This window comes from Pinus tabuliformis, chromosome 4_1 (genome assembly GCF_031772625.1).
Source record: "Pinus tabuliformis cultivar Carrire ecotype Pingquan chromosome 4_1, CPIR1, whole genome shotgun sequence".
Taxonomy (NCBI): Eukaryota; Viridiplantae; Streptophyta; class Pinopsida; order Pinales; family Pinaceae; genus Pinus; species Pinus tabuliformis.
Genome location: NC_142303.1, coordinates 276539997 through 276552907, shown reverse-complemented (window position 1 = coordinate 276552907; position 12911 = coordinate 276539997).

Sequence of the window (12911 nt, the reverse complement as noted above, 5' to 3'; positions counted from 1 at the left end):
AACAAAAAAAAAATTCCATTTAACCTCCTATAAAAATCTAGAGCCATCGATGTGCATACAATATTTTTCCAAACTATATTGATAATGGTATTTTTTTGGAAGATCCAAATGAATTCATAGTGATCCAAATGGATTCATAATATAAGAGAAAAAAAAATCTTTTGGTTACTTCGAATCAAATTAAGCAGAGCCGTATGTTTGTATATGAATCTCTGCGCAAAAAGTTAAGGGTTTTGATCACATGGAATTGAATTTATTTTTTCTAGCAATGTGAATAACTTTGATTCAATGTGATAAAGGTTTTTTATTGTTTTATAAATCAACGATTATAATAAAGCTTCATTTAAAATATGCCCAAGTTTATTTCAAATATATCTATTGTTTTATTACCTTCGAAAGCATAATTTAAATTGGATTATTTTTTTCATTTTATATAATATTTATTATATTTTTAAAAATTTGTATATAGTAATATTTAGTTTTGTTTTTAATATTTTTCTAATTAATAATAATTATATATATATATATAGAGGTTTTTATTTATTTTTATTTATATTTTTGTTAAAAATACGAAGTTAAATGTCTATTTAAAATATATCTTGTAAGTCAAGTTTTAATTAAAAAATATTTGTATGGACTCTCAATAAAGAATATGGAAGAAGGAGCTTCACACAAAGGAACCATGCTGTGGCAGTTATGCAATCAAGGCTAGAATTTCTTCAAAGAACAGCTCTACATAATTCTAGGAAATGGGAAAATAATTAGACTGTGGGAGGACAAGATCATGGGGCTCCAACCCCTAAGCCTTGCACCAGAAATAGCAGACTTGCGTAACTGGCTCATCCAAAAAGGTATCCACAAACTTGTTGACATTTTCACATGGGATTCAGCAGGGAACTGGAATAACTGGGACCTACATCGCCCCCCTGATTGGATGCTCCCTCAGCTCCACCAATTATTAAAAAAACTCACTGGTCTGGCTCCTGTGCACCTGCATTCGAGGGACAAGTGGGGCTGGGGGAAGACCGGATCTTACTCAGCTCGGTTGGGTTTTGCAGCTCTCCAAGAACAACAACATCAGATCCATACTACAAAGCTTTGGCAGCATATTTGGGACCCATTTGGACTCCCAAAAATCAACTTCTTCTGCTAGACTCTAATGCTCAGAAGGATCCTCACTCGGGAAAACTTAGAGAAAAGAGGTATAGTAGGTCCTCATAGATGCCCTTTATGCTGCAAGGATCAGGAAACGATCGATCACTTGTTCATTGACTACAGATTTTCTCAAGAGATCTGGTTGCAAGCAATCATGGGGCTCAATGCCAAAATCACTCATCAGTCTATAGTGGATAGTCTTTTTGCATCCTGGAAAGGTCGATATCCACACTCTTTGAACAACAACTCAACTTGGACTAAAATCTGGAATGCAATCCCAAAATATATCTACTGGGGAATCTGATTGACTAGGAATGAAGCCATCTTCAACAATGGACTTCAATCCACCCATACAGTAACTGCCAAGGCCAAAGCCTTGCTGCTGGAAACTTTTGAAAATAGACCTCATAAGTCAGACAACTCCCTACTCCCTGAAGAGCTCAACTGGCTAGGTGATTCCATGAGATGGGCAAGAATCAAGAAGAATATCTACTTGCCTAGTCATAATCCAGAGTGGTGTCTCTGGATCTCTGAGGCGAACTTTAAAAAATGGTGGAAAAAACAGGGAAAAGTCATGATATTCTTCAACGGAGCCTCCAAAGGAAACTCGAGGATTTCAGGGCAGGAGGAGTAATTTACTCCACAGATGGACAAAAACAGGATAGCTATAGTTGGGGTCTAGGATAGTGCACCAACAACCAAGCCGAGATCCTAGGTCTTCTCAAAGCGTGTTAGCTGGCTCAAAGGAACATAAGGGAAAACCTCCAAATCTTCGGGGACTCAGAAATCCTGATCAAAACCCTTAATAAGGGTGACCAACTCAATATCTCTGCTCTAAACAAGACCCTAGAAAGAATAAGAAAGATGACTCAAAACTTCACATCCTGCTCATTCTACCATGTCTTGCGAGCTCAGAACACGGAAACTGATATAATGGCTAATAAAGGATGCCTTCTAGCTCAAGGTATTCTGGTGAACAATGAGGATGAGGCTGAAAGGCACCCAATTCCTTAATAGGCAAGTAGTGTCATTCAAGGACAGATTCCCGCAGTACAAAGGCTGGCACAGACAGACTTTCACTGTCAAGAAAGAGTAGTAACAAGGCACAGATTGGATTTCATACAGAAGAAGGCCTCGATGGATGAGATGCGTAGGCTCAAGGCGGGGGATGATCCAACGGCCACCATGAGCTGGAAAAGGTGGGGGGTTAAAGATGCAGGGAGTGGTAAGCAGTTTTTTCGCACCACTTTAGGTTGATGGGCAGTTTTCCATGAATCAGACGCAATGTACCTCTCGGCCTAACATGTGGCAGGACAAAACCTCCCATTTCGCGTGCTTCTATGGAAATAAAGGTCGGACAACAATTGGACGCGATTAGCGTTGGATCTGAGTGGGGGAATATTTGACGGTCATCCCACGCTTTTCCTGGTAGGGTCTTATCCCAGTCGTGGGGCCGGGTACAGAGATGGTTCAGGTTAAAGCTTGGATGGCGAGGGATGAGAAAAGCATCGGATCTGGGCAGGGTCGATTAGACGGTCATCGCACATTGCAGGTAAGCAGGTTTCATCGCACCACTCCCGGCTGCTTGGAAATTTTTTATGAAACAGATGCGATGCCACTTAAGGGCCAACACATGGCAATACAAAACCACCCATATCGCACGCTCCTGAGGAGATAAGGGTCGGAAAGTGTTGGACGTGATATATGTCGGTTCTGGGTGGGGGAAGATTTGACAGATATCATGTTTTGAACACGACGAGAGTTAACCCTAAAGTGGGGTCATGTATGGTGGAAAATTCAGGGTTTAAATAAATTCATTTTAATATTTGCAAGTTTGTAATTTGGTCATGGAACATAGTATTGTGGGTTTTAACTAATCCAGGAAAGTACCAAAGTAGCAAGGAAAAGAGGAAAGAAAGACAGGACACTAGGTCGACAACAACAAAGAAAGTATCACTCAGCCTGCCAAGTGCGTCAAATTTAGCAACTAATCTCAGATACAAAAGTAATATTAGGAGGACTCTATTAAGCCAGAAGTCTCGCATTTGTCTGTGTTTGAGGTGTTTGGCACGCCCAACCTCTTTTTTATAAATAAAATTCAACAAAGAAATAATTAAATTTTTTTTTTCTTTCTAATAATAATAATAATTTAAATATTATATAATAATTATATGTAATATTAATAGAGAATAATATATCTATTATGTTAAATAAACATGATTCGTCAATAACTAATTTTATTGACATCATATTTATTTATACCAATTTAAAATATATACAAGTACCTATGTGATCGTATATTATCTTTGGAAAATGCATGATCCATAAAATCATGTAGGAGACGTGGTTTATTGTACACAATTGCCCAGTAATTAATTGTATTCACTGAGAGAGAGTAAAATTTTGAAAAAAACTATGTAGTTTGGGTGGCTGGGAAGGGAACATTGAAACAAATAATTTGTATGGTAAACATTATCGTAAATCTCATTTTATTTTACTAAGCAAAGGCTGGGAATTATGGAAAATTTTTACTAGGTCAATGTTTGATTTAATATTTCTAGCTGCCTATGTTTAATATAGTCAACCTTGAATAACACCACAAAGAAAAATTACAAATTGAGATTGAGGAAAAGCTTTAGTATGAAGCAATAAAAAAATTTGCGAAACCACTAATGGTAATAACCATTAAAATCATTCTCTCATTCTCTTTTGTTGACTTTAAATTTAAAAAAAAAACACAAAACAAAACAAAACAAAACAAAAAACAAAACTATAATTAATTACAAACAAATTAATAGATATCATAATTTAAAACATATCATAAAACAATAAAATATATACCATAAATTAACCTTGAACAATAATTTTCATTTTCATATACCATAAAACAATAAAACATATATTTTGTTTTTCTCGAACCTTCTCGCCAATGCAGTTGGGTTATCTCCTCTTTCACCCTTCTCCACCCTCCACCTACACATGACTCCATCCAAGGTTGGACACTAATCCCAACATGCACAAGCGTTGACCAATCTGCATGCAAAATATCCACCTGGTTTTGGATCTGCGCCCTACACCTGTGGAAGACTCGATCGAATGATGGACATGAATCTTGAAAACCTCAGGATGTGAATAAATTTTCAGTTTCCTCCCAAAGTCCTCATTTCCAATTTCCACCCGAAAGTGAGGACTTTATCCCTCTTCTTTCATTTGCACCCTTCATCTGCCCCTCGGAGCTTCGCGTTCGCAATTTCATCTATCAAGTTCCATCACTGTTTTCGTTTGCATCAAGTTTTCATCTGTCGAGCTGCAGTAGTGTTTCATGTGCCCACCTGCATCAGGGTTTCATCTGCCAAGCTCCAGACTGGAATTTTTTTGGACACCATCTTTCCATCTCAACTACGGCCTTCATGTTGGTGTACATGCACTTAGACTAGCTGTGTTGGTGTACATGCACCTAGATTAGCTCCAGTTAACTTATTGCTTGCGTGTGGCACATGTACACATTAACATAAGATAAAGCACACTTAGCTTTAGTTAGCTTTAGTTATTGCATGTAAAACTAAGCTTAACTTAGTTGCTTTTATATATTTATTCTAAAAACTAATATTGTAGAATTAATTTTTATTCTTTTCTCAATTCTTGCTTGCTTCCTTCCTTCTCTTGCAAGCTTGTTTATTGTTTTGCAGATCTAGATCTGTGTATCTCAAAAATCTTACATGGTATCAGAGCACAGGGATTTGTAATCAGTGCACAAGCAATTTTATTTGCAGGTTCAGAAGATTGAAGCAACAACAAAGAATGGAGTCTAAATTGGAGTTTCCACAATCGGCAATTCTCACTCCATATAATTATTTCGAATGGAAGCCAAAGATTCAACTTCATCTCAGAAGTAGAGGCTTATTTCGAATAACCATGGAAACGGAAGTTGAACCAACATCGGCAATGGAGAAAACAAGATATTTCAATCGCATGGACGAGGCCTTCGGCATCCTATGTTTATCTATTTCTCGGGAACTGCTATTTCATGTTGAATCATGTTCAACTCCAAATGAAGTATGGAAAATTTTGGAAGGATTGTTTGGAAAACAGGATGAAATGCAAGGTCACATTCTCGAAAATGAGTTAAACTCATTAGATCCGAGAAACTTTGAGAACATTCAAGATTTTTTCACAAGGTATAAAGCCTTGTTGGTTCAGCTGAAAGGATGCAGGATCGACAAATCCAAGCAAGAAAATCAGTTGATTCTTTCCATTTTATCAAAACTTGGTCCAGAGTATGCAGTATTCGTCTCTACATTCCACACAGTCAGATCTGCAACTGGTGCAGCTTGGAAGATGCCCTCACTGGATTCTTTTATTCAGTCTTTGATGCATGAGCAAGATAAGCTCATCAAAATGGGCACACTTAAAAATTCCAAAGCGCATGCACTTATTGTGCATGCAAAAGGAAAGGCAAATTCCAAAGACCATCAGAAAGGAAAAGGGAAGAAGGATCCTGATCCAAGAAAGGGAGGACATCCCAAACCCCCTGATGGATCATCTGGCTCAAAGGAAAGGAAAGGAACGAAAGGGCAATCAATGTGCAATTACTGCCACCATGGTTTTCATCATGAATCTGCATGCATGAAGAAGACTATAGATCTTATGGCGCAGACACTCCAGCAACACAATCTTGGAGACCACATTCCTGAGAATGCTAAGAAGAAGTCTGGAGAAAAAGCACCAGATCCAAGAGGTAACGGGCATGCTTTGATTGCTCTTCATTCTGCACCACAAGAATGGATCATCGATTCAGGAGCTTCACATCATATGGCTTCTTCAAAGGAATCCTTTTCTTCTCTACATGCATACTCAGGTCCTCCCATTCTCATGGGGGATAATTCTGCAGTTGCAGCAACTAGACAAGGAAGAGTGCAATTCGAAGATGGAAGTTTTGAAAATGTCTTGCATATTCCAAGGCTTTCTGTGAATCTTCTCTCAGTGTATCAGATGACACACACAAGCAACGGAAGGAAAGTGGAATTTACCCCAGATTCCGTGAGCATTTATGACATGCAAACCAATTTGAAGATTGCATCTGGCAAGGTAAATGATCAATCTCGTCTGTATACATTTTCTGATTTTGTTCCTCAATCAGATTCTATTTTGCTACTTACGCATGCAAATGAAGAAAGTAGGATTTGGCACGAGAGATTTGGGCACTTGAATTTCAGATATATGCAACAGCTTAGTAAGCAAGGGATGGTCAAAGGATTGCCAACCATTGAATTTTCAGATGGTGTTTGTAATGGATGTGCTCTTGGAAAGCATCCACAAGAAAAATTCGAGAAGGGGCATGCATGGAGAGCCTCTTCACCTTTGGAACTTGTCCACAGTGATCTCATGGGTCCATTTCTGGTGCTTTCAATGAGCAAAGCAAGATATGTGTTGTCATTTATAGATGATTACACGAGATTCACTTGGGTTTACTTCTTGAAACTCAAGTCTGAAGTTTTTCAACATCTAAAGATTTTCACAGCACATGCGAAAAATCAGTCTGGAAAACGCATCAAAATACTCCGCACAGATAATGGGACGGAATATGTCAACAAAGATATCAAGAATCTTTGTGATGAAGCAGGCATACAGTTGCAGCATACAGTTCCTTACACTCCATAGCAAAATGGCGTGGCTGAAAGGAAAAATCGATCTTTGAAAGAGATGGCTAATTGCATGTTGCATGCAAAATCTCTTCCGTCAAAATTGTGGGCCGAAGCTATTAATTGTGCCTCATACATCCAGAACAGATCTCCTCATAAATCTGTTACTGGAAAAACACCTTTTGAGGCTTGGACTGGCATGCAACCTGAAGTTAGTCATTTCCGCATTTTTGGATCTCGAGCATGGGCCCGCATTCCTCCAGAGAAGAGAAAGGCTTTGGAGCCTCAAAGCAAAGCATGCATGTTTGTTGGATATTCTGATGAAGTCAAAGGGTACAGATTGCTTGATATCCACACTGAAGAGCTCTTTATTGAAAGGAGTGTAAAGTTTGACGAAGATATTTCGCATGCACCAGTAGATGAACTTGTTACCAAATTTTCATCACCACTCATTGATGAGTATGCAGATGAAACTTCAGACCAGCATTCTGATGAAGATGAGTCTTTTCCTGTGACCCCTGTTAGACCACCAGTTGTTGAACATCGAGATCATACTTCTGCATGTAGTTCGGAAGATTCTCGACCACCTTCAACACAAAAATGGTGCAGCATGAGTGATATCCTTGATGATCCTGCCTCTATCCCTCTGTTTGAGGAAGATCCGCAAGCACTCTTAGCTATGGAGCCATCCATGCCCATGCATGCTTATATGATGCATGGATCTGATCCACAAACTTATGCAGAAGCAAATGGGCATCCTGAATGGGAAGCCGCCATGGATGAGGAATATAACTCTCTCATTGAGAACCAGACTTGGGATTTGGTTCCGCTACCTTCAAATCGCAAACTTGTGAGATGCAAGTGGGTTTACTGGACCAAGAAAGCATCAAATGGCCAAGTTAGTCGATATAAGGCACGATTGGTAGCAAAAGGTTTTCAGCAAGTACATGGTGTTGACTATGATGAGACTTTTGCTCCAGTGGCAAAAATGGATTCCATTCGGCTAGCTCTCTCCATTGCAGCAACAAGAGGATGGGAGGTGCATCATATGGATGTGAAGAATTCCTTTCTTCATGGTGATCTCGAGGAGGAAATCTACATGGAGCAGCCACCGGGATACATGCAGAATTCATCTCTGGTATGCAAACTAAAGAAGTCTCTCTATGGCCTCAAGCAGGCACCTAGAGCATGGTATGCAAAGATGGATTCTTATTTGTTATCTCAAAATTTTGTACGCTACAAATCTGATTCCAATGTTTATTTTCTGAAGAAAATTGACTCCTTGTTGATCATAGTACTCTACGTAGATGATCTTTTGATAACGAGTAGTTCAGCTTCTGTCATTACTAACATCAAAACTGCATTGCATAAGCGGTTTTCTATGACAGACATGGGCTTTCTAAATTTCTTCCTTGGACTAGAGATCCATCAGCGTGATTCTGGCATTACCATTTCTCAACCAAAATATGCCAGAGATCTTTTGGCACGATTTCACATGAGTGACTGCAAGCCAGCAGCCACACCTTTCTTATCAGGGATAAAGCTTGAGAATGGCAAAGATACACCATTGGTTGATTGCACATTGTATCGCCAGCTTGTGGGAAGTCTTCTTTATCTCACTCACTCCCGTCCTGATCTCTCCTATGCTGTCGGAGCAGTTTCCAGATACATGCAGGAGCCCCATGAGTTACACTGGAACGCTGCAAAGCGCATCCTTCGATATGTCCAGGGGACAATCACCTATGGGATTCATTATGCAGCCAATTGTTCTTTGAATCTCATCGGGTTCACAGATTCAGACTGGGCTGGCGACACCATTGATCGCAAGTCTACTTCCGGTTATGTACTTAGTTTGGGATCCGGCCCAATTTGTTGGTCAAGTAAGAAGCAGGCTGCCATTGCTTTATCATCAACAGAGGCCGAGTATAGAGGAGCAGTCAATGCCACTATTCAGGCATTTTGGCTACAACATTTCCTATCTGAGCTTGGGATTAGTGTCCATCATCCAACTGTCATCTGGTGCGATAATCAAAGTACGCTAAAGTTCTGCAGAGATCCAGTGCAGCAGCAGCGGACCAAACACATCGAGATCCACAAGCACTTCATTAGAGAACTCATTCATGATGGGATCATCGATCTTCAGTACTGTCCTAGTTCCGAGCAGATTGCTGACATCTTCACCAAGACTTTCACTGAGCAGAAGTTTCGATTCCTGCGAGATCGTCTCGGGGTGAAGGACACGACTGCCTAGCAGTTGTCTTTCCTCCTTTTTTATGCATTGTATATGGGTACCTAAAATGGCCGTGTTGCCGGGACTCATTCATTTTGCATCACACTCACCTAAGTTATGCTTAAGGGGGGGTGTTGGTGTACATGCACTTAGACTAGCTGTGTTGGTGTACATGCACCTATATTAGCTCCAGTTAACTTATTGCTTGCATGTGGCACATGTACACATTAACATAAGATAAATCACACTTAGCTTTAGTTAGCTTTAGTTATTGCATGTACAACTAAGCTTAACTTAGTTGCTTTTATGTATTTATTCTAAATACTAATATTGTAGAATTAATTTTTATTCTTTTCTCAATTCTTTGCTTGCTTCCTTCCTCCTCTTGCAAGCTTGTTTATTGTTTTGCAGATCTAGATCTGTGTATCTCAAAAATCTTACACTTCACAAGTATTTTCATTCTTAAAAAATATATATATATGTTTTTGGAAGTTTTTTATCACTACCACTGCCTTACACAAAACACTGACTTCCAAGTAAAACCGTCCATATTTTTTGCAAGATATTACCATGGTTGCGAGCTTTCGGTGATGTATTCAGCCACTCCAAGTCGAACGGAACAATTCCAATGGTGTACAACTTCTAGGTTTTTCTATCATGCCCGGGTTTTCCCACCGTTTCACCCTCATGTATTGGTTTCTAGGCTTTCGACCTCATATATTGGTTTCTAGGGTTTTGTCGTCATGTTTTTGAGTTTTTTTGCAGGGTTTCTCCCTCATGTATCGGTTCCTTACACCATTCCTTTCAAAAGACCAAAGGCCCCATGACCAACGACTCTTTGTTTCTGAGAACAAAAATCCACATATTATTCTGCGGGTATTTTCATCTTTTTTTCAAAATATTTTTCCTCCTAGTTTTTTTTTTTACAAAATTTTCCTCCGAGATATCCAGATCCAAAATTTTCGCCTCTTATTTTTATTTTTTTCGGAGTAACGACTTTTTGAGATTCTCGGTCGCCCTTCTCTGGCTGATTCTAAGGCCGATGTGACGTCGTCGTCATCCCTTCCACCATAATAAACATGGTATGCCGATGACCATATCCCTGCATCCTAATACGAACGATGTCTATGACCATAGACCTCTGTGCGAATACGGACGAGGCACTAATTATGGATGTGCATCGAGGAATTTTTTGTCGCCTTAGTTTCGGCCTTGATCACAACCGTCGCCACCAGAGAGTTCGAATGTTAGGATGCAATATATAGAACGTACGCATTTAATGGTAGACAGATTTGAATTTTAATTCTGAGCTTGAATTTAAAATCCCGCCCAAAAAAAATCTAATTTCTATAACCATAACTAGTCAGCCGATGTTCTTTCTTCAATTGCTATGGTGATGCCGGGAGGGTGCAGCGAAAGGCTGCCATTCCCGCCCTCTGTACAAGTTTGGTATGAAAATCATGGAAGAGGCACGATTTCGACATCTCGTCTATGGTTTTGTTGCACACATTTACGCCATGCAGCAATAGGTAACTTAAATGTTCACTGCTTCTTGAGAAAGTTTATACAATGTGTACATGTCCATAGCGTCTCGAGATGCATTTTTTGTTTTTTATATTTGCAGAAATTTTCTTGCAGATGCATTTTTTGTTCTTTATATTTGCAGAGATTTTCTTGTTCTTTATATTTTTAGAAAGCGGTTCTGAAGGTGTCTCTGGACTCAAGATATGTGTCATGAATGTATTACAGGCTGCAAGTTTGCAGGTGGAGTTGGCATTCATGCAAGCACAACTAGCGAGCCATGTGTCATCCGGATCAGCATCGGCCTCCGCGATTTATCATGTCATGTCTGCTTCATCGTATAGGCAACATCCACATCAGCTCCCTGCACCCTACCATATGATCCCCTAGCCATATAACCCTCGAGTCCTTGGTGTGAAGGAGGAGAACGCCTGTGGTTTCGCTAATTCCATGGACTGTGAATTTTTTGTGTCTCCCAGTGATAATTTGTCGCCACAAATGGAGGTCCTCTAAAGATACAGAAATCTTGACAAAACTAGAGAAAATAGCAAAGAGTTGGAGGCTCTGGCCCGTGCTCTTCTTCTGAGAGGTTAAGCTTTTCCAAAGTTAGCAAACAATAATAATTTCATTGGGTCACCCCCTGCCTGCCAAATTGCGGCAAGATACATTTGGATTTGCTTTGGTTTAGCTTTTTTATGGCAAAGGAACTACGAAGAGTGCCAATCTGACGATGAATTTGGAGGAAGATACTTCGATGGTAGGTGGTTTTGTAAAAGGAATATGGATAGATGGCGACGAATTTGGAAGAAGATACTTTGACGGTAGTTAATTTTGTAAAAGGAATATGGATAGAAATGAAGGGATGTACCTGTAAAGTCATATACCAACCATGCAAACGAGCGGGAGATGGAATTCCGCATTACATTTATGTGTAATATATTTTAACCCAATTAACATTTCGGTCTCTATCGTCTTCCGTTTGTCCCCATTGAAATGAAATTATTGTCGTAGTTGGTTTGTTACAAGTTTTTTCATATTTTTTAATTAAATTTGTTAAAAATTGTGGAGGGATTTTTGAATATTTTGTAAATATATTTTTCAGTTTAATTTGTTGAAAATTTGAAGAGATTTGTTGAAATCACAAATTTAAATTGTAAATTTTTAGAAATGATGGTGAATATATATATATATATATATATATATATATATATATATATATATATATATATATATATTTTAAATAACAAAATATTACAGTTAAAAAAAATTATTAAGCCACAACTAAAAACTCCAAAACTTATAATATTTACACAATACCAACCAAAATTTACTTTAAAAATCTCTGTCCAATAGATGGTCAATTTACTTTAAAAATCTTTGTCCAATAGATGATCAATTTTCTTGGATAACTATAAAGTTAACTATTACCAAGCTATTAACTCTGTGGTTGACCCTTCGATGAACGAGAAAGAAAATCAATAATATAATCAATAAAATATTCCATGCATCTTTCATCAAACATAGATCGACTAATAGAAATTTAATGAATGGTTTTAAGCTCTCCTTGAAGATTTTGATGGATGGCTTTAAGCTCTCCTTATAGAGATTTTGTTTAGGTGTTTGTATGCCTAACCCAAGTTAAACACAATCAAACTTAACGTTGATTGGATTTAAGTGTCCTCTTCTTTTGTGCATATGTTTTGAATAAAAACGAATCTATGAAAAAAACAATCTCATCTTTGGACAGCGACTAATAAAATCAAATTCAATTAGACACTTCTTTGAATGTATTATGGAATTCAAATTTGATATTCATCCCGACATTTTTGGAAGATACAACTTATGTCATTTTCAATATTATAGATATTTTCAATATTATAGATATGTTTATATGGTATAACTCTATAATATTTATATGGTATAACTATTTGAATTATGTTTGGCACTATGCAAATTGTTACAATAAGTGTTGTAGTAAATTCAAATTATTTTCTAGATTATCATTCAATAATAAAACTATAAGTTGCATAGTCAAAATTGCTGATCTTTTTTCTCAAATCTACATTTGCTTTGTGTTTCTAAAGTTTTGATCTAACACTAATCCCTAAAGCAATTTGGTTATCTCTTCTTATAAAATCTACGGTTACCTTTTCTTATAAAATCTACATTTGTCTTGTACTTCTAATAAATTTTTATCTATCACTAAATCCCCCAAGGCAAATTGGTTTAGCTACTTATAAAATTTACATTTGCCTTCTGCTTTTAATGAGTTGGTTGTATTTTCCCTCGAACCTATTCACGGACTTCCAATTAGAGATCACGATATTCACGGACTTCCAATTAGAGATCACGAAACTCAAGTA